This window comes from Anas platyrhynchos, chromosome 2, assembly GCF_047663525.1.
Source record: "Anas platyrhynchos isolate ZD024472 breed Pekin duck chromosome 2, IASCAAS_PekinDuck_T2T, whole genome shotgun sequence".
Lineage (NCBI taxonomy): Eukaryota > Metazoa > Chordata > Aves > Anseriformes > Anatidae > Anas > Anas platyrhynchos.
Window position 1 is genome coordinate 44,248,364 of NC_092588.1, and position 23,593 is coordinate 44,271,956.

Here is a 23,593-nt window from a genome sequence, read left to right on the forward strand (position 1 = left end):
CAGAAAGGTTTGGTCACTTATTTCCCTATTTTCCATAGTACTTTTCCTAAATCATTCTCACTGTTTTTCTTTCTCTCAACATTTTTCTATTGTTCCCCATTCCCTTTTCATGTTAAACTGAGGATCCTTCAGTGCTAACAAGATTTACCCATCCATTTAAGTCTGGTTCCCTTCACTCCCTTCCATGCACCTGCTTTACTTCACTTAATCACCTGTTTCCTAATCAATTGCTTTGTCTCTTTTTGATGTCTTGCTGGAAAGTTCTCGTACTCTTTTCCATCAAACTTCCTCTTGTAGAGAGAAAGTTTCGCCTCTGACTTTGGATGATACCTTCTCTTTTTCACTTTTCCCAAAGTCACGAATCATATAACCTGCTGTTTTCATTGGTTTGTCTGTGAGTTTTTTAAAACAATGAAACATCTTTTTTGATTGAAAAAAATAATTGTATGTTATAACATTTGGTAGGAGAATATACTTCAAATAAGAGATATTTCTGTGGCTGGGTTTATTCGATGACAACATTTTTTCCTGTTTGAGAGTTTAAGGCAGTGTGCTGTATTATGCTGGTCCATTGTTGCTGTTCATTAATTCTGACATGATCAAAGACCACAAAAAAGGGTGAGGTAATATAGAAAGAAAAAAAAAAATATATTAGAAAATATAGTTAATTAGATTTTTTCATTTAAACACATAGAGAGTGTTTTTCACTGAGAGTGAATCCCCCACTTTGTCTAGTGCATTAATCTGTCACTCTGCATGGGATATAAAGTATTACTGCTGAAACTAAATGAAAGGTTATTTTCTGAGCTGCACAGGACACTCAGCCAAGCATTAAAACTAAAAAGTAACTCTAAGTTATGGCTAGGTACATGTATAAATAACAAAGCAAACTACCTGTATCTCAGAAATTCATAGCTGCATTTTTTTTATCTTATCATGAAAGTTGTTGATGGACAAATTTTCATACAAGTTGAAGTAAGTTACAACCTTCCAAATAAAGGTACTCAGAAGTTTTGATTCCCTTTCTTGTTAGTTTATGTTATTCTATAGTAAATGGGCTGGATCTGAACTTATGCTTTCTTTTTAGTTGCATAAAATAAATGAACTACTAGAAAAGAACAGAAGTGACTCTATATTAACGTGCAACTTCTCTGGGCAGTGAAGAGCCCTTCCCCTCCAGAGCCTTCCAAAGAGGTTGATACAGGATTTTGTCTTATTTATTGCCCTCTGAAGCAGTCAGGAGTCTCTGATTAGCCAAGTCAGATTTCTTTGATAGTTCATACTATTAATATTCATATGAATATGATATTTCATGTGATAGTTCATACTATCACATGCTCCATGCTATGTAGCCAAATGACAAAATAAGTGCCAAGAAAGGAAATTACATTGGTAGCATAGCAAAGTGTTAGAAAGCTCAGCTAATATCTCAAGTCATAGATTCCATTAATATTGAATAGATGTCCATGTATGTTTGCTACTGTTGAGTTTTAGTCACCATTACTGAGGTAAACACTTCCCTCTTCCGCAAAGAAAATAAGACATAAGCCCTTTCCTTTCATTTATGCCAAAGTGTCATAACTTTCTCTTTGACATCTGCTTGTTTTACTGGTTAGATTCACATTTGCTCACACAAACTTGCTTAGCATGAACCCACAAGAATAACCCAGTTATATTACCCAGAAAATGCCCATGTATTTTGTCCCCTTTCCCATCCCAAATCTTCTAATATATATATATCTCTATATATATATGAAATCTGACCACAGAGATGAAGGTAACCATCAGTTTAAAAGTACTATCAATTTTGTAGTCTGTCTGAGCAGTACAGCTTTCTGCTTGGAACTGAGGATTGTTTTCACCTGCCAGATAAGTAAAGCAGATCCACAAGGACCAAATAAATACTTCCTCATTCAGTGTCTCATTGGGATCTGTCAAGAAATTGACAAGTGAAACATGTACTTGACAAGTGTATTTCATGATTCACACACAATTGCAGAGTATATTTAACTAAGATTTCAGGTAGATTAATCCTGTAAAAGAGGTCTATATAAAAATTAACAATACTATCTGTATTACAGGTCAGGTTCTTCAATCTATAATTGTCTGCTCTCCCATTCCTTATTACATACCTTGTGCATTTTCTTTCTGTTTTAAATGCATGGTAAGTGCATGGTTATAACAATTTAATGACTTTTTAAAATATATTTTAACATTTAATGTCATTGATGGCAAAAGATAATCCTGTAACATATTTTCATAGCAATCTTAAAATCTCTTAAATATTTTGTATCATAATGGAAGATGTGGTGAAAATATACATATATATTTAAGCTACAAATATTTTTCCTACTCTTATGTTTTCTTTCTTTCTTATGCAGATCACACTGTATTTATTCATACTTTATTTATACGCTGTCAGACTTGCTGCAAATGTTCTTTAGGAATTAATCTTGAAAGACAAGTTTATAGTTATTGGGTAAGTACCCCAAAAGCATAGATGCACTATTTGAATATTTACGATGGTCAGGTAATAAACAAATAGCATAGGAAGGACTGTGCTGGAACAGACCAAGATAACAGACAGAGCAGGGCACCAAGTAAAAATTATAAAAGTAGGCAGGTAGGTAATGATTTTCCCAAACATTGCAACAGACTGATTATTTGCAACTTGGGGAGTACATGAGCTCAGTGTATTCTGTGACCCTATAGATTTTACTTCCATGAAATTTTTCAGTTTGTCCTTCGATCTGTACAAACTTCTAGTTTCTGCAAAACACTGTCACTATAGTGACATCCTGCATGAAAAAAAAAAAAAATCATATTGTTTGGACCAACAATCTGCAGATTCATCTGATGTCACTGCTTCTACTATTGAGAGAGACAATGAACAACTGATGCCTGTTCACCCTTCCCATGCCACTCCCCATATTTTATGGCTTTATCATATATCCCCTCAATTGCTAGTTTGCCAACCTGAAGTCTCCTAAACTGTGTAATTGGAAGTTGTTCATACCTTTGATCATCTTTACTTCTTTTCTCTGGATCATCTACAGCTCTTCCATATCCTTTTTTGAGCTGGGAGGATGAGGACTGCACTGAACACTCATTCTGTGTAGATCAAGTGGGACCCTGATAATTAGAGCAAATATTTCTCACACGAACTTGGGGTTTACATTTATCAAAACATTTAATTCTCTTGATTTCCTATTACAAGTCAGGATTTTAAGTTCAAGATTGGCTAATGAATACTGCTTTTGGCATAGCAAATCAAAGTTTGTTTTTAAGTGATACAGCTCCCGGGAAACATATGTTTGCAAGCTGAGTTTGCCTATGCTGAAACCAGACAACATAGATCCAGTTCTACCTTTGAATGTTTAGATAATAATGACTCATGCTAATATAGGCTGTCTAGAACAGTTCAACTGGAGCGTACTAAAGAGTTTATTATAAAATATATTAAAAAGGGGCATATACACAAGTGAGTCACAGACCAGAGCAGTTCAACATGCTAACAAGCAATGCAAGTGAGATGTGTCATCCTAAAGGTGTAAATGCTCTGGTGATAGCCCAGCTGGGACCACTGAAAAGTATGGTATATAGTATAAGAAAAAGCAAGGAAGTCAATGAAAGCACATGTGCTGAAAAAGGATACCAACCCTGTCTCTTTTCCATATTTGACATAGTTATTCAAAAAGTTATTTAGTGGAATTTCATCTCACACTTGTGGCAGGCCATTTATGAATGTAGACAGAGAAAAACGAGCCTGAGTCAGCTCTTTGTGTATGTAAGCAATGGAAGAAACAGACTCTTTTATTATTATTATTATTATTACTATTAATTTAATATATTTCTGGTAGAATTACAATATTATTTTAAAATTGAATATATCATAGTTTTCCTAAGCATGATGCTTCAGTCAGCTAGGCTCCTCTTTCTTGAATAAAACTAGTTGTTGCTTATATTTTACATGTGTATTTTTACTTCAGGCATTACTGTATTTCTGGGATTTATTACTGGATATTTTACAAAATTAAAGCTGTGGCATGTATTTTTTACTACTTTCCTCCAATAGTACATAAGCTGCTGTTCCATGTTAAACTTAAAAATTCATTCAGAGATTCCAAAATAAACACATTTTAATGAGCATTCATTTATTTCTGTGCATCACTGAGAAAAAGAAAGCAATGAAAAAGATGACACTTCGACATTATGACTGAAAATAAGAATAACACAGTGTAGGGATGCTTCAAGTTCACATTTCCTATCATGAATTTCTAATTTGGAGCATTTGTTTCTTTTATCATGCTGCTATGACAACTAGAGCATTTCCCCCTACTTCTGTGTTCAGCAAGAAAGAAATTAAGAGTTCAGCTAATGCTTGGTTTTCCGTATTTTGGACTGGTGAATTATCTACAGCTTTTTAGGACTGTTGACACAACCATCTCATTATGAGATCGTATCCTGTGCCTGAGAAAATTTTACCAAATCAGCACAATTCTTCAAAAATATCTAGTGTCAACTAGAAAGTTTTTCTCTGAATAACTGTATAATATCTTTAAAAAAAACCTCTTGAAATCACACTGAAATTCTAGAATATGTAATTGCTTACAATTTTTAAATGTGTAATGGAGATTTACACATCTTCTGTGCTGCAGTTTCTTTCCTGCAGAACAGGTTTGAGTTGTCATGAGTACTCCACCCATGCATATGCGTATATGAAAGATTAGCAATGAAAAAAAAAAAAAAAAGAAAAAAATTGAAAAATATAAGCTAGAAATAAATTAGTAAGTATAAGTCATAAAAGTTCACTTTGCTTTGACAGTACAGAGTCATGCTGCTTGAGCAGAGACAATGGAAAATGCTTTGAATCAGCGAAAAACCCTACTGATTTTCCCTATGTGCTTTGATGATGGGGTTATTTGTTGTACAGAGTTCAGCAGCTACATTATTACATCAAGTATTTCTGGCCTTCCAAGAAAGACATAAATTGACTGAAACGAGTCAAGATTACATTTACTTCCCAATTCATGTACAAGTTACATGGCTTTAGAAGAACATAAATAACACTGCGCTAAGAGCTGTTGAATGTGTTGCAAGCAGATTTTGCAAGATACAGGAGTCATGCTGGAAAAGCTTGTGATGAGACAGGACCTACGCAGAGAGTTGTTCCTGGGGGAAGAGCAGATAACCTTTGCCAGCTGTATGTGACACATGGGGTCATCAAAGAGAGAAGCCATGTTGACATGCTCCAGAATTTGAGACATCTCCATGAGGGGACAGACTGAGAGGGGGACCAGAAGAATGAGTGAGCCTTTACTCAGCACGTGTGATCTGACAGGTCTGGTCAGGTTGTAGATAAATCCTTTGAAACTGCAACATCCTTTTAAGGAATGAACAAGTGACAATGAATGTATGGGAGGTACCACGTTGGAATCACACATCTGTTCCTTGCAATCAGTTCACGGCAGTGTGGCACAAGAAAGGGCTAGCCATAGTCCAGTTCTATGTAATGAACAACAAGACAACATCTCTTGAAGTTATCCATCAGTGTACAGTGTGAGGGCTATGAAAATACTTACAATCAGACCTGTAGAATAAAACACAGCAATAATGACAGGATATACTGATACTGCACAAAGGGTCCAATGCTGCACTTTTGCTTCACATAGTCCAGTTGTGATCTGCATGATCATCCATAACAGCATCATAAGAGGTGCCAAGACAATAGAAGATGAGCTGAAGTGGGGAAATAAAAGTTTCTTCAAAGGTCTATAGCATAGCCCCTAGCTTTAAAGATCACTGTTCTGTGTCACAGTCAAGGTGACAACAGTGCTGCATCTACTGGAAATGAAACTGAGTTGATGACACCTTTGAACTGTTCTACCCTGTGAATTTGTCTTGTGGGAAACTTCTTTTTTTTTTTTTTTTTGGTCAATAAGTAATGATTTAATGATGCCCTTTAGTTATAAAATTAAAATGTTTAACTTTCTGTACCACTTTTTGTTTTCCTCCAATCATTATTCTATAGTGATTGACAATCACCTGTTTTACCCAGCTTTTACTTAATGAACTCGAGAAGGGATCAATTCAGGTAACAGCCAATATAGTCAACAATCATAGCAATTTATTTGAAGCTAAATAGACTTTTCCTGTCTTCTGGGTGATATAGCTAGTACACAGTGTGTAATAAAGGTTTTTGTCAGATGAGGTTCAACTAGCCCTCTCATTACAAAGGAGCATTTGATGACTGAATTTCTTTCACTCTTTCTTTACTTTGTTATCTTTGTTGGCTAAACCCTTGAGACTCCATGGGCCCTGAGCCCTCTGTTCTACTTATTTATTCATAATCTCTATGCAAGTACCTTCCCCCTCAGGATATGCTCCACCAATGGGAAGCTCAGACCAGCATGACCCTGGGACTTGACTGTACCACTGAAGTCCATGTGGGTTTGGCAACTGACTTAGCAGAGTTAGGAACAGTTCCTAACCACCAGAAGTAGAAGAAACAAGGTCACATAATACAAGCTGTGTAAAATGTGGTTACCTTCATTTTTTAGCCACTTCACCAGCAATAGACCACACAGTCCTTTAAGTCAATGCCTAATCTTCTTATAGAATTTAGAAATAAAGCATAAGATCTTACGCAAGGATCCTGAAGAACAAGCACTTGAACTGGGGACCAATATAAACTGCCTACTCAGCAGTATTTAGGAGGGAAACGTAGCGGTTCATCCTTGCCTGTGAAGAGGATTAAGAAGCCATCTATCTGCTATTTGAATCTCATGTTCAAGGCAGATGATTAAATCAGTCCTTTCTCATAAAATGTGAGAAGATAGAATTTAATCCAGACATTTGCAGTACTTAGGCTTCAGTACTTCCTCTATTTATAGCACATATGCATTTAAATTCATCTTCTGCCTCATTTCTGCACCTCACATGAGAGTGCCCAAGTTTATTAGGGGTTAACTATCTGCCAAGAGAAGTTAAGAACGGCTCTCCAAGAACCTGTTGTCTTTCCCACAATGCTGGGAGTTGAGAAAAACAATTTTGAATCCCCATTCCAAAAAACACAATATAAACTATAAAAGTGTTTATCAGTAAATGGAGATGACCAACTTATCCTGTAAATCTGTGTTTTGTATGCCAAGAAATCTCTTACAGAGACTTCAAGTAGTACCTCACAAAGCTGACTCAGGTTTTCTCAGGGCTGGATCTTGTCCTAATAACTTGTCTTTAACGCCTTTCCTCAGCCCTTGGGGAGTCTCAATGACAGAGGTGCAAACAACTTTTCATTACATATATTTGTAGCACTGTAGACTGAATGTTTTAAAAATATTGATCTATACATGATTATTTATTTTTACTGAGTGATTTCCAGTGCCTTGAGCATATCGAGGCTATGTTCATACTCTTTCACAAACTCCTGCATAAATACAAACCTCAGCAGGAGCACTTAGACTGTAATATGAACCACAGTTCAGCAGTTTTCTTTTGGGGAAAATAAAACAATGACAAGGCTATGCTGTTTCTGATGTTTGAGTTAGCACTTGGGGCCCATTAACAAAAGGAGAGAAGGGGAAGTATTGTGATGACAAGAAGAATCTGCTCCTATTGCCATATTGCTATCTATCATACAGCTCAGTGCAAACCAGTTGTAAGAGATTTGAAATCTCTAAATCTCTTGCTTACTATTCCATAATGTCTTTATGGGCTTGTGGGCCTGTCCCTAGAGGAAAAGTATGCACTGATTACAGTTCATCTATCAGCTGACACACTCTCCAGGACTTCTGATATTGTTGTCTAAACCCTAGGGATCTTCCTTTAAAGAGGAGATTCCTCCAGGAAATTTAGACCTGACCTTAGCAATTCATATAAATGGGACATATGGAAGTACATGTCTTTGTTAACCTTTTGCCCTCCAGTGCACAGCATAATGAATGCCACAAGAAAGACTATGGATTTGTCTACACTGAAACTTGTTATTGACTCTTAGAGCCGAGGCACATCAACAGCCATTGCCTGTCTCTACCTTGTCTAGAAAGCAGTCTCATCACATCTTCTCAGTTTTGCTTCTCATGGAAAACAGAAACAGAAGCATGTGTATGCAGAGAAGGGAAGGGAGGAAGAAGTCTGGGCAAGAAAGTGATGGATCGCTGATGCTGGATTTCCTATTTTTAGGTATGTCCTTGCAATGATTTTTCTATGATCCCTGAAGGATAGAGCTGAGCAAGGATTACACTAAAATTCACTGGTGCTTCTAAGCTCAGACTAGGTGGTTACTAGTGTGAGAGGAAGGAGAACAAGACAAGGTGTGGGTTGTTGTTGTTGTTGTTTTTTAATACACATATACATATAGGAAGTCTGTGTTTGAGAACTGATCAGAAGTGTCAGTTAAATTTCTTTTTGCTGGTCACAAGAAATCTGGAATTCCTTAGGGAAAAAAAAAAAATATTTTCTGTCCTCCCTTCCTTTTGTCTGTTGATTATTATTTGTCCATACTTTTAAACATTTACACACCATTGGTACTATTTGCCATATTTTTGTTGGTTTTCTTTTACTAACTCTGAAATCGGTGTACTGGGCACTCATGCTTTTAGATAAAGGAAGTTGCATCCTAGATAGATTGGCAAATTACTTACAGCTACAACCAGAAAAGGCTGTAGGGGAATATTTGATAATTTATGTGTCTACATGGGATCTCCAAAGCCTCCGTCACTTGTTGTCTGCCCTGACAGTAGCTGCATTCCTCCATCATTACATTACCATCAATAAAGACCTGTCGGCACCTAAAAGTCTGACGCGAGGACTGCCTGTAATACCACTAAGCTTTTGTCATATATGTGCCTCCTGTCGTTTGCCAAACAGGGAATTGGGATCCAGGGATGGCTTTAGGCTTAGGCAAAACAGGAAACTGTCTAGGTCAGTAGGCTGCCAAGTAATCACAGTGCTGGTGGAGGCACTACTGCCAGCAGCAGTTTTGTGTGGGCGCCAGAGGAAGGGCATCAACATTTCCAGAAGTTGGTTAGGCTCAAGAGGCTGATCTTTGCCTTTTGCTTGGAGCATCTCATATTGTTGCTCCAGTTGATGATGTCTTAAAAGGAGAGCAATTGCCTAGCCCTTTTCCCCACAACCAACTAAGGTTTAACACCTGAATTCCAGGATTCCTTTCCAGCTTTTCTAATGGTAAGAAAGAGAATGTCACAATAAATACCCCAAGAAAATATGTTAGTCACTGGTATATCAGAAACACTAAAAAAATCAGTCTCTGTAGTGAAATATTGGATAGCAATTAAGGACCAGATAGATCATGTCACATTTATGGAGGATATCAGTAATGATCAGAAGACCTTTAAAGGAATAGGAAGAAGATCTGCAGACGAAACTATAGGACTAACTCAGTGGATGAAGAATACTGCAAGGAAGTGTTTTCACTATGAGGTAGGATATTTTACCTGTACAGTCCTTTTTTGTACTGTTAGGCAAACAGAAGGACAAGAGTTTGGTAATGTTCACTGTGGCTTGGTAGACATGGAGCAGACAGAAAAATTCATTAGCATTTAAGGGGCAGCAAACTGTTTTGAGCACAAAACTGAGATGACAAAGAGACCAGCTAAATTATTTCTGTGGATTTCAAGCTCATTGCCACAAGGAAAGAAGATCGAGGGTAATACTGAGATCAAGGGACTTTTGATTATTACCATTGTAGTATTACCAGTATTATGAGAATAAATGTGCCCTTCACAGAAAGAGGTTTGCAGGGAGGTAATTTGGAAAACAACCAATATTTCACGTTTGTAGAGAAAAGAATGCACTGCCTGAAATATATATACATATGTATATCTATAAATTTCTTACAGATCTTAACAGTACAAAAATCAAATTCCACATACTAACATTTGGTTTACTTGATACAATATATATTATATGGTACATTTTTTACTCACAATATTCCACATATAATGAAAGAAAAAAGCAAGTAAGTTTTCATGTTCCAAACATATGGTGTTAGATAACATGGTGTCCTTTTAAGGTACGGTAAGCTTTTCTTCTTTGTGTGCTAAATAAATATAACTCTAAAGAGATAGAATGTTACTATAGAATAAGCAACAGTATGGTCAGTTTCAAAAACTAGTTTTAGATAATGCTACCATTTTTTGTCCAAAAAAAAAAAAAATATATATATATATATATATATTCCGCTATTACTGAGCGGAATATATTACATATTAAATGAAAACACTTTTGTATTTTTCTGTCATCTCTTCAATGGACAAAAATACTTCTGAATGTATGTACAATGTATGTACACATATAAATATTTAGGACATATATTAAAAATAGCCGTGTGGTGATTGTTTGTTTGTTTGTTTGTTTTTAACATTTCTTCAGTTGTGAATAAAACCTGATTCCCAAATACTGTTTGTGCAAATTTGGAAAAAACATAATGGTAATACCCTTCAAAAATAACACTGAAAAGAAAAAACAAAACAACAACAAAACAAAACAAAATAAAACAAAAAACAGAAAAAGTAAACAAATTTTCAATATTAATATCAAGAAAAAAGTCTAATTAACAGTCTTTTGATTGGCAACGAGCTTGTATTTGTTTTTTACATGGAAAGGTGGTAGACTCTTATAAAGTAGGATGAATTAAAGTAATGTTTTTTAAAAAAATCTGAGGAGAGAACTCACTGAAGTTACTAATATAAATACAAACAGAAAATTAAAAAAATATATATTAAAACAAATTATTAAAATAAATTTAAATGAATGGTTGAGGGAAAAAGGAGAAATCTTAAAGAAATTGTATTACTGACTTACAGATAATAATCCAGTTTACACTCAGTTTCCCTTGGGCCAGTCTTCTTGATAAGCAACACCACATATGCTTGTGAATGTATTTTTAAGAAAACAATGTCTCTCATAAATTATCTTTAAACACAGCAATAGCAATTAATCTCATTCCCATGCCATGACTTATACCATGACAATTTTCATTCCACATAGCAGATTTTTACACCTTTTCTGTTCCATTCATGGGTGTTACTTTAATTGCAAGATTATTTTGGATGTTTGTTCTGTGTTCACTGGTGCAATGTTTATTTCATCTCTTTCTCTGGGGACAGCATACTTTAAATTTTTCTTCTGGTGTTATTATGGTCAATAACTGCTGATAATAGATCACACCCTCTAAAATCTCTCCTCATTTTATGCTTTCCAGTCTCTCCACAGCTAACAGGGTAATTTTGCAAACTTTTCCCAGCAACGATATCTCTCAGTAAACTTGGAAGCATATAGGACAGCCTACTAACTCCAATTTGAAGGCACAAAAATGCTCAAAACATGACTTTTGCATGGTCAAGGTCATACATACTTATGAGACAACCTTTTTCTTTACATTCTTTCCATAGCTTATCTGAGTTTCCTGTTGTTTTTATATGCAAAAATGGTGTCCTTTTCTCTGGACCCTATCTGTCTAGCTTGGGTGATTACAGATCACCCAAGCAGGGACCATCACAGATGCTGGAGAAGCTGTAGGACCATGGAAACATACAAGCCTTTCCACCACATCAAGGTCAAGCACTCACTAAATGTTTGTTTTCTTGTTTGGGGAGAATTCTGTTGTTGTTTCTGGTATCATTAAGTTACTTTTGAACTTGAACAGCTTACTATTAAGCTCATGGGTAGATCATAGAAAAGTCACTAACTCATAGGTATTTATATAATAAATGTATATATAGGAGGGGCAGATAGGGGTAGAACATTATAAGCAAGTGAAGCAGTGTTCAGGCACAGTGAGATGCACACATACTACAGCTAGTTTTATTGGAAAGGAAGCAGAGAGCCAACTCGTGATAAACATCAAGAAATCTTGCATGCTTTCTCACTTGTATTCCCAGACCCCAAATTAATTATCAGCAGATCACATTTGTTTGTTTCACTTTTATACCTAATAGACAAAGTAAAAATGGCAACTGTTTTGAACAAAGAAAAAATTGTTAAAAATGCCAGGTTAATACATTGTTCATGAAAGGAGAGAAGGAGAGTGAAAGTAATCCTAAAGACAAGCATTACTGGATCTTCTTCACATGGTCATGCGAATAACTGTTATACTTATTGATGGGCAGCCATTAAACTAGATATGAGATTAATTGCTCTTTTGTGTCTCAGTTCATATGTAGCATCCTTCATCTGAAATTTCCTTGAAGTATCTCACAGGATAGAAATATCTGTATCCAGTTCTACAGGGAATAAAAGCACAGAGCTGTGAAGTGATTTGCCCAAGGTTGCAGATTCTTCTGGAAGAGCCCAGAAATAGATGCAGGTCAATTGGTTTCTAGTCCTGCCTTCAACCCTTTGCTGATTTGCCTTATTAAAATATTGTTTCAAGATTAACTCAAGCCAAATAATTTGGCTGTGTTTTATATTGCAGTCTTCATTAAAACTTACTTTTCAGAGAGTGCTAGAGAGAGAAGCCCTGATGAGAGTTTGACAGGGAAGTGAAGCATTAGTTGAGTCATCAAGGAAAACATTTTAAAAGTCAGCATCAAGGAATTGATGCGATGTATGATTATAGCCAGCATCTCCTTCCTGGATTACTTCTTACCCACAGTCCACAGTGCTGTCCATTTTGGAAACTCCATCCCTGCCCTTTGGGTTTCTGTATCAGGGATGGCCAAACATGTAGCTTTTGTAATATGAATGCAATTCACATGCTAGGGCTGCTCTACCAAAAAGCAAGATGGTGTTGCTGTGGCAGTTTCTGTGTACCCAAAAACCCTGGTAAATGGAAAAAGAAAAGGAGCCATTGCTGCTGTGGCAGCTCACCTGTGGGTCTGCCTTGTCCAGCAATGGGGCAAGGCACTTGTAGAAAACCCCTGCACTCTCCACCTTGAGCTCCTTCTGTTCTCTCACACATATACTTAAAGCTGTGTGGGTCTGGTACAATTTGTGGGGCGAGAAAAAAAGGGTACCTTTACTTGAGTCCCCGCTGGGCCTTCTCCAAGGCACCTCTGGCAAGGGCACTGACTGGTAAAGTTGGACTTTCAGGGTGCCAGCTCAAAGCACAAGAGAGTAGGCTGAGCCTGCCCATGGAGGGTAACAGGAAATTTCTTTTCTGCTATTCCTTCCACTTTCCATCCTACCTGCAATGAAGGAGAAAGGAAAGGGTACCAAAAAAAAATGATTGTCTGGGGTTATGATCTCACTTCTAAAACCTGGTGTTTGCAAACAACTTTGATTAGACCAAGATCTAGAATTAACTGTATTTTGCACATATTCCAGATGCTTTACACAAAATCTATTTTACATATTATCCAATATAAATCTGCTTGAAATGTAATTGTATACACAACCAGGGAACTTGCAAAAATACCTAAATAATGTAATATATGCATAATATAAGGGGAGTCTTTACTGTGCAGCAGAACAGAAATCCACAGACTAGTACTGAGCTACCAGTGTTAAATGCAGCAGTGGCACATTGCGTTCAGATTAAGTAACTGAAAAGAAGCTATGCTGTTTCAACACCTTAGTGTTTCTTCATGGTGGTATTATGTGCCCATGAACACACGTAGAGCAGGCATCAACGCACATGCTGCATGGCATCACACAGATGTACTTTTAAGTAGTTTGGAGTTCTTTGATTGTTTTGGTTTTAATTTTAAACAATACATTGTCCTTGTGCTAAACCGACTTTGTGGAACATTCTGATACATAAAGCAAAGCAGTTATTCACTTCTGTCAGGAATGATTCATTATTTTGTAGCCTAGGTGCAGAACATTTTAAACAATTAGAATCAGCAATTATTTCTATGGCAGATTATGGATATTTCAGGTATCATATATTCACAACCCAAGGAGAATGCTTAGAAGTGAGAATTTGGTCTTTTGGAAGTACTGTGCAATTATTTGTGACATGAATAAAGCAGTAATGATAAAAAAGTAGTAGACACTTTCTGAGATGTTTGTCTGAATGTCAAATGTGACCTTGTTTTGATTTCTCTTTCCTTTTTATGTTTGTCAAGGACAATAAATTTATCCAACTCAGATAATTCAACTCAGGACTCTCCAACTATGAAAGCTTTGGTTTCAAGGTGCAATAGAGTTGCAAAGGTTCTTTGTGTGTGTGTGTTTTGTTTTGTTTTGTTTTGTTTTCTTCACAATCTTATTTGTTTGAAATAATACATTGTTCTTGTCCTTCCTCTTCGTTGCAATCATTCCATTCCTTCTTCAACCAGTAACAAATATTTAAATCACTGTAATTCTTTAATTTCTATTAGCTTTGGGCTCAAAAGTGAAGGAGGAAGAAATGGTCTTAAATCAGTGTGATGACTGGGATGGAAGCAAGCCAGCAGGGACTTTGGGTTACCTTGCTGGTGGACACGCACACCAGCTGTGCCCAAATTGGGAGGTTGGACAGCTGGGATGTACAGTAATATCCTGAATTCTTCCAGCTCTCAGCTACTCAAGCTTCATTATGTATGTCCTATGGCCGTTAGCCACATGGCAATTTTAGAAAGTCATCGGTAGAGTCTTTGTCTTACTGCTGAGTGTAAATCTGAATAATTTTCCAGGCACGCGTAGAGGTACTTTCATAGATAAAATATTTATCCAAAATGAATGACAGATGATATTTGCTGTGTACTTTGATAGGGTAGGTGATACATCTTTCCTAAAATCCACCTATAACTTCCAGTCTTACAGAAAGTTAACTCAAATAGATAATAGATCCAATAGCAGCATGAAGTTATGTTTTCTTGATAAAGTAAAACAACTAACATGATACTAGATCCTGGGCAACCTGCTCTAGGTGACCCTGCTTGAGCCTTGTTGGACTAGACAGTCACATGAAGTCCCTTCCCACATCAACTGTTTTGTATTTCTGTGACTAGAAAAAAGTTCTACTTTTAATGAATTTATCATTTTGGCACATATCTCTTTCCCTCTTCTTTTTCATTCACTCTTTTAATAACTTACTTACCGTGAATTTCTTCTTCACGGTGAGGGTGACAGAGCACTGGAACAGGCTGCCCAGGGAGGTTGTGGAATCTCCTTCTCTGGAGATATTCTAGGCCTGTCTGGATGCCTACCTGGGCAGCCTGTTCTGAGGAACCTGCTTTGGCAGGGGGGTTGGACCCGATGATCTTTCGAGATCCCTTCCAACCCCTACAGTTCTGTGATTCTGTGATTCTGTGAAAACAATTAATGAAATCCAAATAACTCTTTCATGTCTTTGCATAGGACCCGATGAAACGGCTTGAAGCTGTGGTGGGGGCAGTTCAAACTGGATATCAGGAAAAGATTCTTCACCAAGAGGGTGGTTGGGCACTGGAACAGGCTCCTCAGGGCAGTCGTCACAGAACAGGGCCTCTCAGTGTTCAAGAAGTGTATGGACAATGCTCTCAGAGGGTCTGATTTTTTGGGTGGTCCTCTGGGGACCCAGGAATTGGGCTCAATGACCACTGTGGATTCCTTCCAACTTGGGATATTCTATGATTCTATGATATCTTCCTCAAGACAATACTTGTCATCTAGAGAAGCCAAGCTGAAATACCTATAGAAGTACATGCTGTTAAAAATATGATTTATAACCTCCATAAAAAAAAATCACTTATTTAAGTACTGACTCCATTTTATTTTTATATTCTTATAATATTAGGCCAGCAATGTTCCAATGGTAAGAACACTTAATAGTCACCTTCTTCCCATAATATGAGCCTTACTATTCTCTTGGGATATTAAATTTGAGGCAGAGTCTGTCAGGTAATGTCTATGGGTTCTCACTGTGACTTGCAAATATAAAGACAGAATCCATAAAATGTATAAATAACTGTTATGTTTATCTCCTAGTTAAGTGGGAATAATAAATGTGTGCGTGAATACATTATTATTTTCCTCTGTTGAAATATGACCTTTGATCTTTGGTAAGTACTCCCACATGCACACCACAGTGCAATGATGTCACAGAGGATGGTGTAAAGTTTCTCCCTCCTACTGCTTTGATGCCTATAAAGCCCCTTATTTGCCTGCACAAATATTTTTTGCATGTTTCATAATTTGTTTTGGCATGTATTTTGCATATTTTTAGTAGTAATTTGACTCCTTGTCCTTATGCTTTAGAAAAGTTTATTCAGAACTTAGGGTACCTCCAGCACACCAGCAGAAGGAAAGGAAATAAAAAGCACTTTCTGCTACCCATGCCTTTCACAGGAAGGACTGCAGACTTCACCTGATAAACCTCTGGGTAGGTAGACAGCAGAAGATGGGAAAGGTTGAGATATAGGAAGGCAAAAGAGTGTGACAGAAGGGGAAAACTGGGATAGTTCTTTTCTGAAGTGATGCAGAAACCAGGCAGGGGATCATGAATCTAGCCATGGAGTCATACTGTCTTTCCTGGGCTGATCCATTGCAATAGAGCTGACAGATAGTAAACAATACTACATGCACATACCAATTAAGAAAGTACTCCAGTGTACTCTAGACAGATTGCTACACATCAAATTGTTTAGCCTTGTCCAGGGGTAACTGATGGATGAGGGTAATCACAAAACTTTGCATGTCACTGTGCATGGTCCTCTGGTGTCCACGAGGCTCCTCAGCATCTGCTCATCTGAGCAGTCCTCAGGGCCTTACTGTGGTTACCTACAGTGTCCAGGCTCCTGTCCAATGTAGATGTATGGATATGTGACTGCCCAGTCCCACTAGATTAAGCTGGATTCAGTTCCCAAACTCTTGTTTTTTCTCACAGCCTCAAAGTCCAAGGCTGTGTCAATCACAGAATTGTAGGGGTTGGAATGGACCTCCATCGGGTCCAACCCCCCTGCCAAAGCAGGTTCCCTAGAGCAGGTTGCACAGGTAGGCATCCAGACAGGTCTTGAATATCTCCAGAGAAGGAGACTCAACAACCTCCATGGGAAGCCTGTTCCAGTGCTCTGTCACCCTCACTGTGAAGTTCTTTTTCACGTTGGCACAGAACTTCCTGTGATCCATTTTGTGGCCATTGCCCCTTGTTCTGTCCACACAAACCATTGAAAAGAGGTTGGCCAAATCCCTCTGTCTCCCACACTTCAGGTATTTATAAACATTAATAAGATCGCCCGTCATTCTTCTTTTCTCAAGACTGAACAGACCCAGGTCTTTCAGCCTTACCTCATAGGGGAGATGCTCCAGGTCCTGTATCATCTTTGGGGCCCTCTGTTGGACTCTTTCCAGAAGATACCTGTCTTTTTTGTACCAGGGAGCCTAGAACTGGACACAGTACTCCAGGTGAGGCCTGACCAGGGCAGAGTAGAGGGGGAGGATCACCTCCCTTGACCTGCTGGCCATGCTCCTTTTTATGCACGCTGGAATCCCGTTGGCTTTCTTGGCCACCAGGACACACTGCTGGCTCATGGTCAACCTGTTGTAAATCATATTTACAAGGGGAACCTTGATTTGGATCAAACAGGTTTACTTTACACAAGCATTAAAAACTCATCAATCTTTATCAAGAATAAGAAATACATACATATCCTGATAAACTAAACTGCCAGCTGCATGTTCTTTCATGTCTTGGCTGATTGTTAGGCAGTCACATTTAGGTCCAAGACCCAGGAGATGTAAAAACACTTTGCCCTTTTTCTTTTATGAATGCTTCCCAAAACAAAGAGCCCAGCCTCATTTCAGCAGGAGATATTAAGCTAACTTACCCTCAGCTACTGGTGAGATTCCATCAATACAGTCACTTTACAGTGACACTCCAGCATCAATGTTCTTGGAAACCTCCCCCAGGTAAATGTATTGAATTTCCTTTCCTGTGCTAGGGTTCAAACTAGAGAAAAGCGAGTATCCCATTCAGAAGTCCAATCATTAAAGGCATTCTTCTTTGGCTTCTGACAAATAAAAGCACTAGTAAAATGTAAAGAAAAAAATATAATTTCCCCTGAGGAAAAGTATAGACAAAGGAGCCACACGTGAGCCTGGTAGTCATGTTGCTTAATGTGACTTTGGAAAACAATTAGGCACAGTACTCAAGCACGAGAAGAATAGAATCATATATATATATATATTTTTTTTATAATTCCAAATATTTGAATACAAAAAAATGTTTTAATTTTAATGTAATTAACTTTTCTGGAGCTGCTGTATTGGAAGCACAAATTTATTCTAGTTTCAGTTGGGGGGGGGATGAAGGGGGGCATTATGTCAGTTTTACTTAGAAAGACACTCCCTAATTTATCATACCATAACCAAATTAAGCTTGAGAACTACTAATCAGTAGGTGTCTATTATACAGCAAAGCATTAGCCTTAGCATGTACAATGCCTTCGGCATTCAACAGTGCATATACTGGAAATAAGAATTCCTTTGTCATTTGGCCAGGAAAGCAATTATCTTCATAGTTCATGGTTTGAATAATAATCAGTTAAAATAAGGTGTGTCATCTGCAGAAGCTCATGAAAACATTAACTTTCTGGTTCTCATTTACCAGCTTTAACTCCTTAAATATTTCCAAAATTCCTGAAAACACTGTGTGTTAATATAGCCCACAGTTTCTCTTTCTGAAGTCCTTCTTTTTTACCTCCTCTCCCCTCTGAAACACACAACTTTAAAAGAAAACTGGAATTTTCTAGTTACGGTTGAAGACTTTAGTCTACAGTATTTCTCCCATTCTGATCTTCTATCTCTAATTTCATGTATGCATCTGTGAACTACGCTTGTTCCAATCTTTTCACATGAAATCTTCTCCTTGTTCCTATTTCCATACTAGTTTAACAGACATTTCAGGTCATATCTCTGAGCCAGGCATGGCAGTGTGCTCTAGCTCACCTTAGGGTACCCTCAGGAGGCATTGTGTCCCTGAGAAGTTCTCTGCAACCTCTTCCTCTCTCTGCTTTCCCTTTTTGCAGAGGAAGGAATGATTTATGTGCTGTGTACAACAATAGTAGCAAATTGTGTCATCTTGTTTTGCTGCTTTATATGCTGTTTATTTAGAGTTATTTACACTAAATAGTGTAGAGGCTATTATAAACACTACTTATTTAGCATTTTCTTAATCCACACCCATCCAAATGGAGTTACCAGGCATGCAATTTATTATAGTCCACATGTATTAGAGCCCAAGGTCAGGAAAGTTATATCTAACCACCTTGCTTAACATATGATACAGATTAATCTAGCCTTTTACTACTAGATACTTGAAAAAAAAAAAAAAAAAAAGAAAAAAAAGTATCAAAAGTATCACTAAAGGTAGGACATCAAGTGACAGATATTACTTCTATACATGTATATTTTTCAGTGACTTGGTTTTACTGAGCAGAAAAGAGCTAATAATTAATATAGAATAACTAATAGTCCATGATTAATTTTCAGACCACCATCCATATGAAGTCTCATAACACTTTGCTTTTTAACTAATGGAGATTGCAGGTTGTCATCAAAATCTATATTAACAGTCCAGTTGGTAGGAGACCTCCTAATCCCTCTCGTTAAAATCATCTTAAGCATCGCATCATTCAGAAATCTTACATCACGTGCAAAACCCAAATACTTAAAATCAAGTAAATGATACAAAAATCAAGTATTTAAAGTATTTAAAGTTCTTATTTATTTCAGATAATGTTATTTCTCTATCTATGCCAAGACTCTGATCAGATGAACCCTTAGTCTGATGGTTCAAGCCACTCTCATGCATCTGTCCCTCAGATTCCAGAACTCCTTTCTTCTTCAAGCTGATGTCACTTTAAACATCTGTTTTGACAAAATCATGAAGAATCTTTTTGAACTTACTGTTTTCTTTAGGATTACAAGAAAACTGTACTCTTGCAGAAAATCCATCTGTAGCATAGTGAGGAAAGCATGTACATAAAAACTGAAAATTAACAGGGTTATTATTATTTGAATTATTTTATGTCATATTGTTGAACTGAAAAAATAACAAAAAGATACACTGATCTTCTAAAAAATTATGGATAGTGCTATCCAAAAGGTAGTAATATAATATTTTCCCAGTTGCATAGTGCATGGATCTCAAGCTTTGGAAATTGAGGAAGAAATGAATTCATTGATGAAAAGGCAGGAAGAGTTCTTTGTGATTTTATAATCTGGTACAAATAGCCAAGATCATGCACAAGCTGAACAAAGGGGAAAATCACACCTGGAATCAGAATTAGCTAAAAAAAATGTTACTTATTTTATTTGAACTTTATCTTTACCCTCTTGAGAAATAAATAAATATATATATATATATATAATCATACAAAGCTTTCTTATTGGTATCAAAAGTATTAAGTGCATTGGTATTCCAGCACAGATTCTATCTTCCCAAAAGGCTGAATAATCCTGTGAAGCCACAAGACACAGAAACAGTTTCTGTTTTCCTATTCATGGGTGTTATAACCACCTAATAAAGTTAAGTGGCTAAATATTGTTTTTACTGAGGAAGAGAGGATACTTCCCTGCCTAAAGAGGAAGCCAGTCTTTGGTGGCCTGTAGCCATACCAGAGCATCCTGTCCAGTGACCCAGTCAACCTGTCTATGTGTAGGGATAGCCCTTAATAACCAGACACAATATTTTATGGCAGGTGTAGTTTAGTGGACTAAACACAGCATTAAAGGTCCAGCCTTCCTGATCCTAATAAGAGCTCACATAATTGCTCATATATATTTCTCTTTCCTGTAATAAAGTATCTGCATCATGAAACAGGCACAATGACACCTTCCTTAAACACATATTTAATTGATTTGTTGATGCTCGCAATACCATTTGAGGATGAAAAGTTCTTCAGATGTCCTCTTGTGTGAAATCATTACTCGTTCCTGAGTCAGACTGAAATTGTATTATCTTCCAAGAGAATTTTCACTCAGAATTTCATATTGTATTGCTAAATTCAAATATTCATTCAAATTGACTGGTTAGCTTTTTTATCTTTTGAAAACTGCATGTGACAGATGCTGGTACTTTCCAGTACTGTGAAGTGATTTCTAACAAGTAGATATACAAACACCAGAGCAGAGAAAAGAAAAATGTCGGTATTTCAAATGAGAGCAGAGGCAGACCAGTATCCCCCTAATCTCTACTTTTAGAAAAAATATTCTATTAAAATTTATTATTGAAAACTATTTTCATAAATGGGCTGCTACTATTGAGAAATAATGTTTTCTACCAAGTTCTTGCTCAAACAATTGAGTGAAGATCCTGAATGGTTCAGCTGTACAATTAAAAAAAAAAAAAATCCAGAAGAAAATGTTGAATTGATTCAGAGCACTGTAACAAGAAACAGGATTGTCCCTGATACTTCAGCTCTAAGTTGCTGCCCATGACAGAGGTGTTTGTTGTTTTTTTTTTTTGACAGACTGGAGCAGTCTTGGTTGTGGTTGGTGACTCATGGTGACTCATGAACAAATAAAGGTAATTCTCTCTTTAAAAAAAGGTCTCTAAAAGACATAGTTTTTAAGTTATGGTGATAGTTGGTGCATTCATAAATGAATTACCTTATATTGTTGTAAGTACTGCAACGTTTCACATATTGTGGTCATGTTCACAAAAAAATGTTTGTAGTAAGTTTGCTCTTCATAAAGTTAAAAGTTTCAGCAGTGCCTACAATATTGTGCTTTTTGCCTGTTCACTGAAATTGAGCTTAAATAGAGGTCAATGTAAGCTAAGGTCTTGGAAACTCCTGTCTGCTTCTGGGAGATAAAACTACACTCACATATAACTGCAGTTGGTCAAATATCTCATAAAACTGGTGAAATGGTTTTGGGTGCTGTAGTGTGTCATACAAAATAGCTGAGCTTAGGTAGTGTCTTCTCTAAAATGTCTACAGGCCAAAAGATAAACCTGCTAGACAACTTTCTAAGGTGGGGACTTTCTGTGAATAATTAGCCCTGAGCAATGAAACTCAGGAGCCACACCTGGGTTGAATCTTTGATCTGTCTTTATACAGCTAGAACCACATTATAGAGTTTATTATCCTGATGTTGCAGGCGATAAAATCCTTACTCTTGCATCCACACTGTGTGTATGTGCATGCCTATATCTCTCATATATATATATGTATATATGTATGTATATACATATGGTAACAATAGATACTAAGGCTCCCTCTTCAATGTAATGTTTCTCCATTGTTCATTCTGGTGTGGTTTAATCACTTATATGATTTGTTATTTTTTCTTTCTTTCATGTAAAAGATGAAACTCAATGACACATTCTTTCTTGATAGCATCAGTTTTAAGAACAATATGTACAATAATTATTGTGCTGACAGGGAAGGATCTGCACCTGACCTATTTAGCAGCTACACTTATCGAAGACTGTAAAATGAAATAATCATTTATAACATACACATGTATGTATTTTTAAAATGCCATTATTTTAGACAGGTTTTATTAAATAAGAAAAAGGGTCAGGCAGTCTCATGTATCTGATCAAGCTATGTATGATCTTTACTGGATACTCTACATGAAAAACTGAGTTGAATGATAATCAGTTTCTCCTCTGTTTTAATCCTTGATTCACTTGCAGCTCTATCTGTGGCCTCGGGCAAATCCCTGAGATCCTCTGTCTATCTTATACATGCCATAAGAATTATAATAATATGGAATTAATTGGTTATGTGTTTTCCATTTTGGAGATTATTAGCCTGATTCTTCTCTTGTTTACACCAATATAATATCTCAATTTAATGAATTTGCGGCTGTACAATTTAGAGAAATTCAAGCCCAGCTTCCACCATCATAGTTATTAATGCTTCAGCTCTTGTATAATTAAGTTCTGCAAAAACACCGAGGAAACACCAATTTTACAAAAATTGTCAAGAATAAAATACTTTGATTCTTCCCTATCTGTCTGTCTTGGGACCAGTGATTTTCAATATCTTCATCAATGACATAGATGATGGGATTGAGTGCACCCTCAGTTGACACCAAGCTAAGTAGTACAGTTGATGCCGAAGAAGGAAGCGATGCCATTCAAAGGGACCTGGACTGGCTGAAGAAGTGGTCCCATGTGAACCTCATGAGGTTCAACAAGTCCAAATGCAAAGTGCTACAGCTGGGTCAGGGCGATCCCAGACATGAGCACAGACTGGGAGAAGAACTCATTGAGAGCAGCCCTGTAGGGAAGGACTTGGGGGTTCTGGTGGATGAAAGGCTTGACACAAGCCAGCAGTGTGTGCTTGCAGCCCAGAAGGCCAACTGTATCCTGGGCTGCACTGACAGAGGAGCGACCAGCAGGTCAAGGGAGGTGATTGTGCCCCTCTGCTCTGCCCTTGTGAGGCTCCACCTGGAGTGCTGTGTCCAGAATTGGGACTCCCAGCACAAGAAGGATGTGAAGCTCTTCAAGCAGGTCCAGAGGAGGGCCACAAAAATGATCAGAGGGCTCCTATGAAGAAAGACAGAAAGAGCTGAGGATGTTCAGCCTGGAGAAAAGAAGGCTCTGGGGAGACCTCATTGCAGCCTTTCAATACTTAAAGGTGTCTTATAAAAAGGATGGAAAAGGACGCTTTACTTGAACAGATAATGACGGCACAAGAGGGAATGGTCTTAAACTAAAAAGGGACAGATTTAGACTAGACATTAGGGGGAAATTCTTCACTGTAAGGGTAGT

At 37.2% G+C, this 23,593-nt stretch overlaps 2 long non-coding RNA genes across 2 annotated transcripts in view; one reads left to right on the forward strand and one right to left on the reverse strand.

The window, feature by feature from the left end:
- Positions 1-1,556: 1,556 nt before the first annotated feature.
- On the reverse strand, positions 1,557-18,022 carry LOC140001869 (uncharacterized). The gene is made up of 4 exons (XR_011807514.1): positions 17,155-18,022; positions 10,825-13,148; positions 3,017-5,590; positions 1,557-2,798 (listed from the first exon to the last, which is right to left on the reverse strand). It is a non-coding gene; the product is annotated as an uncharacterized lncRNA (long non-coding RNA).
- LOC106015759 (uncharacterized) overlaps positions 5,615-23,593 on the forward strand; it is a 29,479-nt gene continuing 11,500 nt past the window's right edge. The window contains exons 1-2 of the long non-coding RNA XR_011807513.1: positions 5,615-8,181; positions 21,339-21,394. This is a non-coding gene — a long non-coding RNA (uncharacterized lncRNA). The remainder of the gene's footprint in view (positions 8,182-21,338; positions 21,395-23,593) is intronic.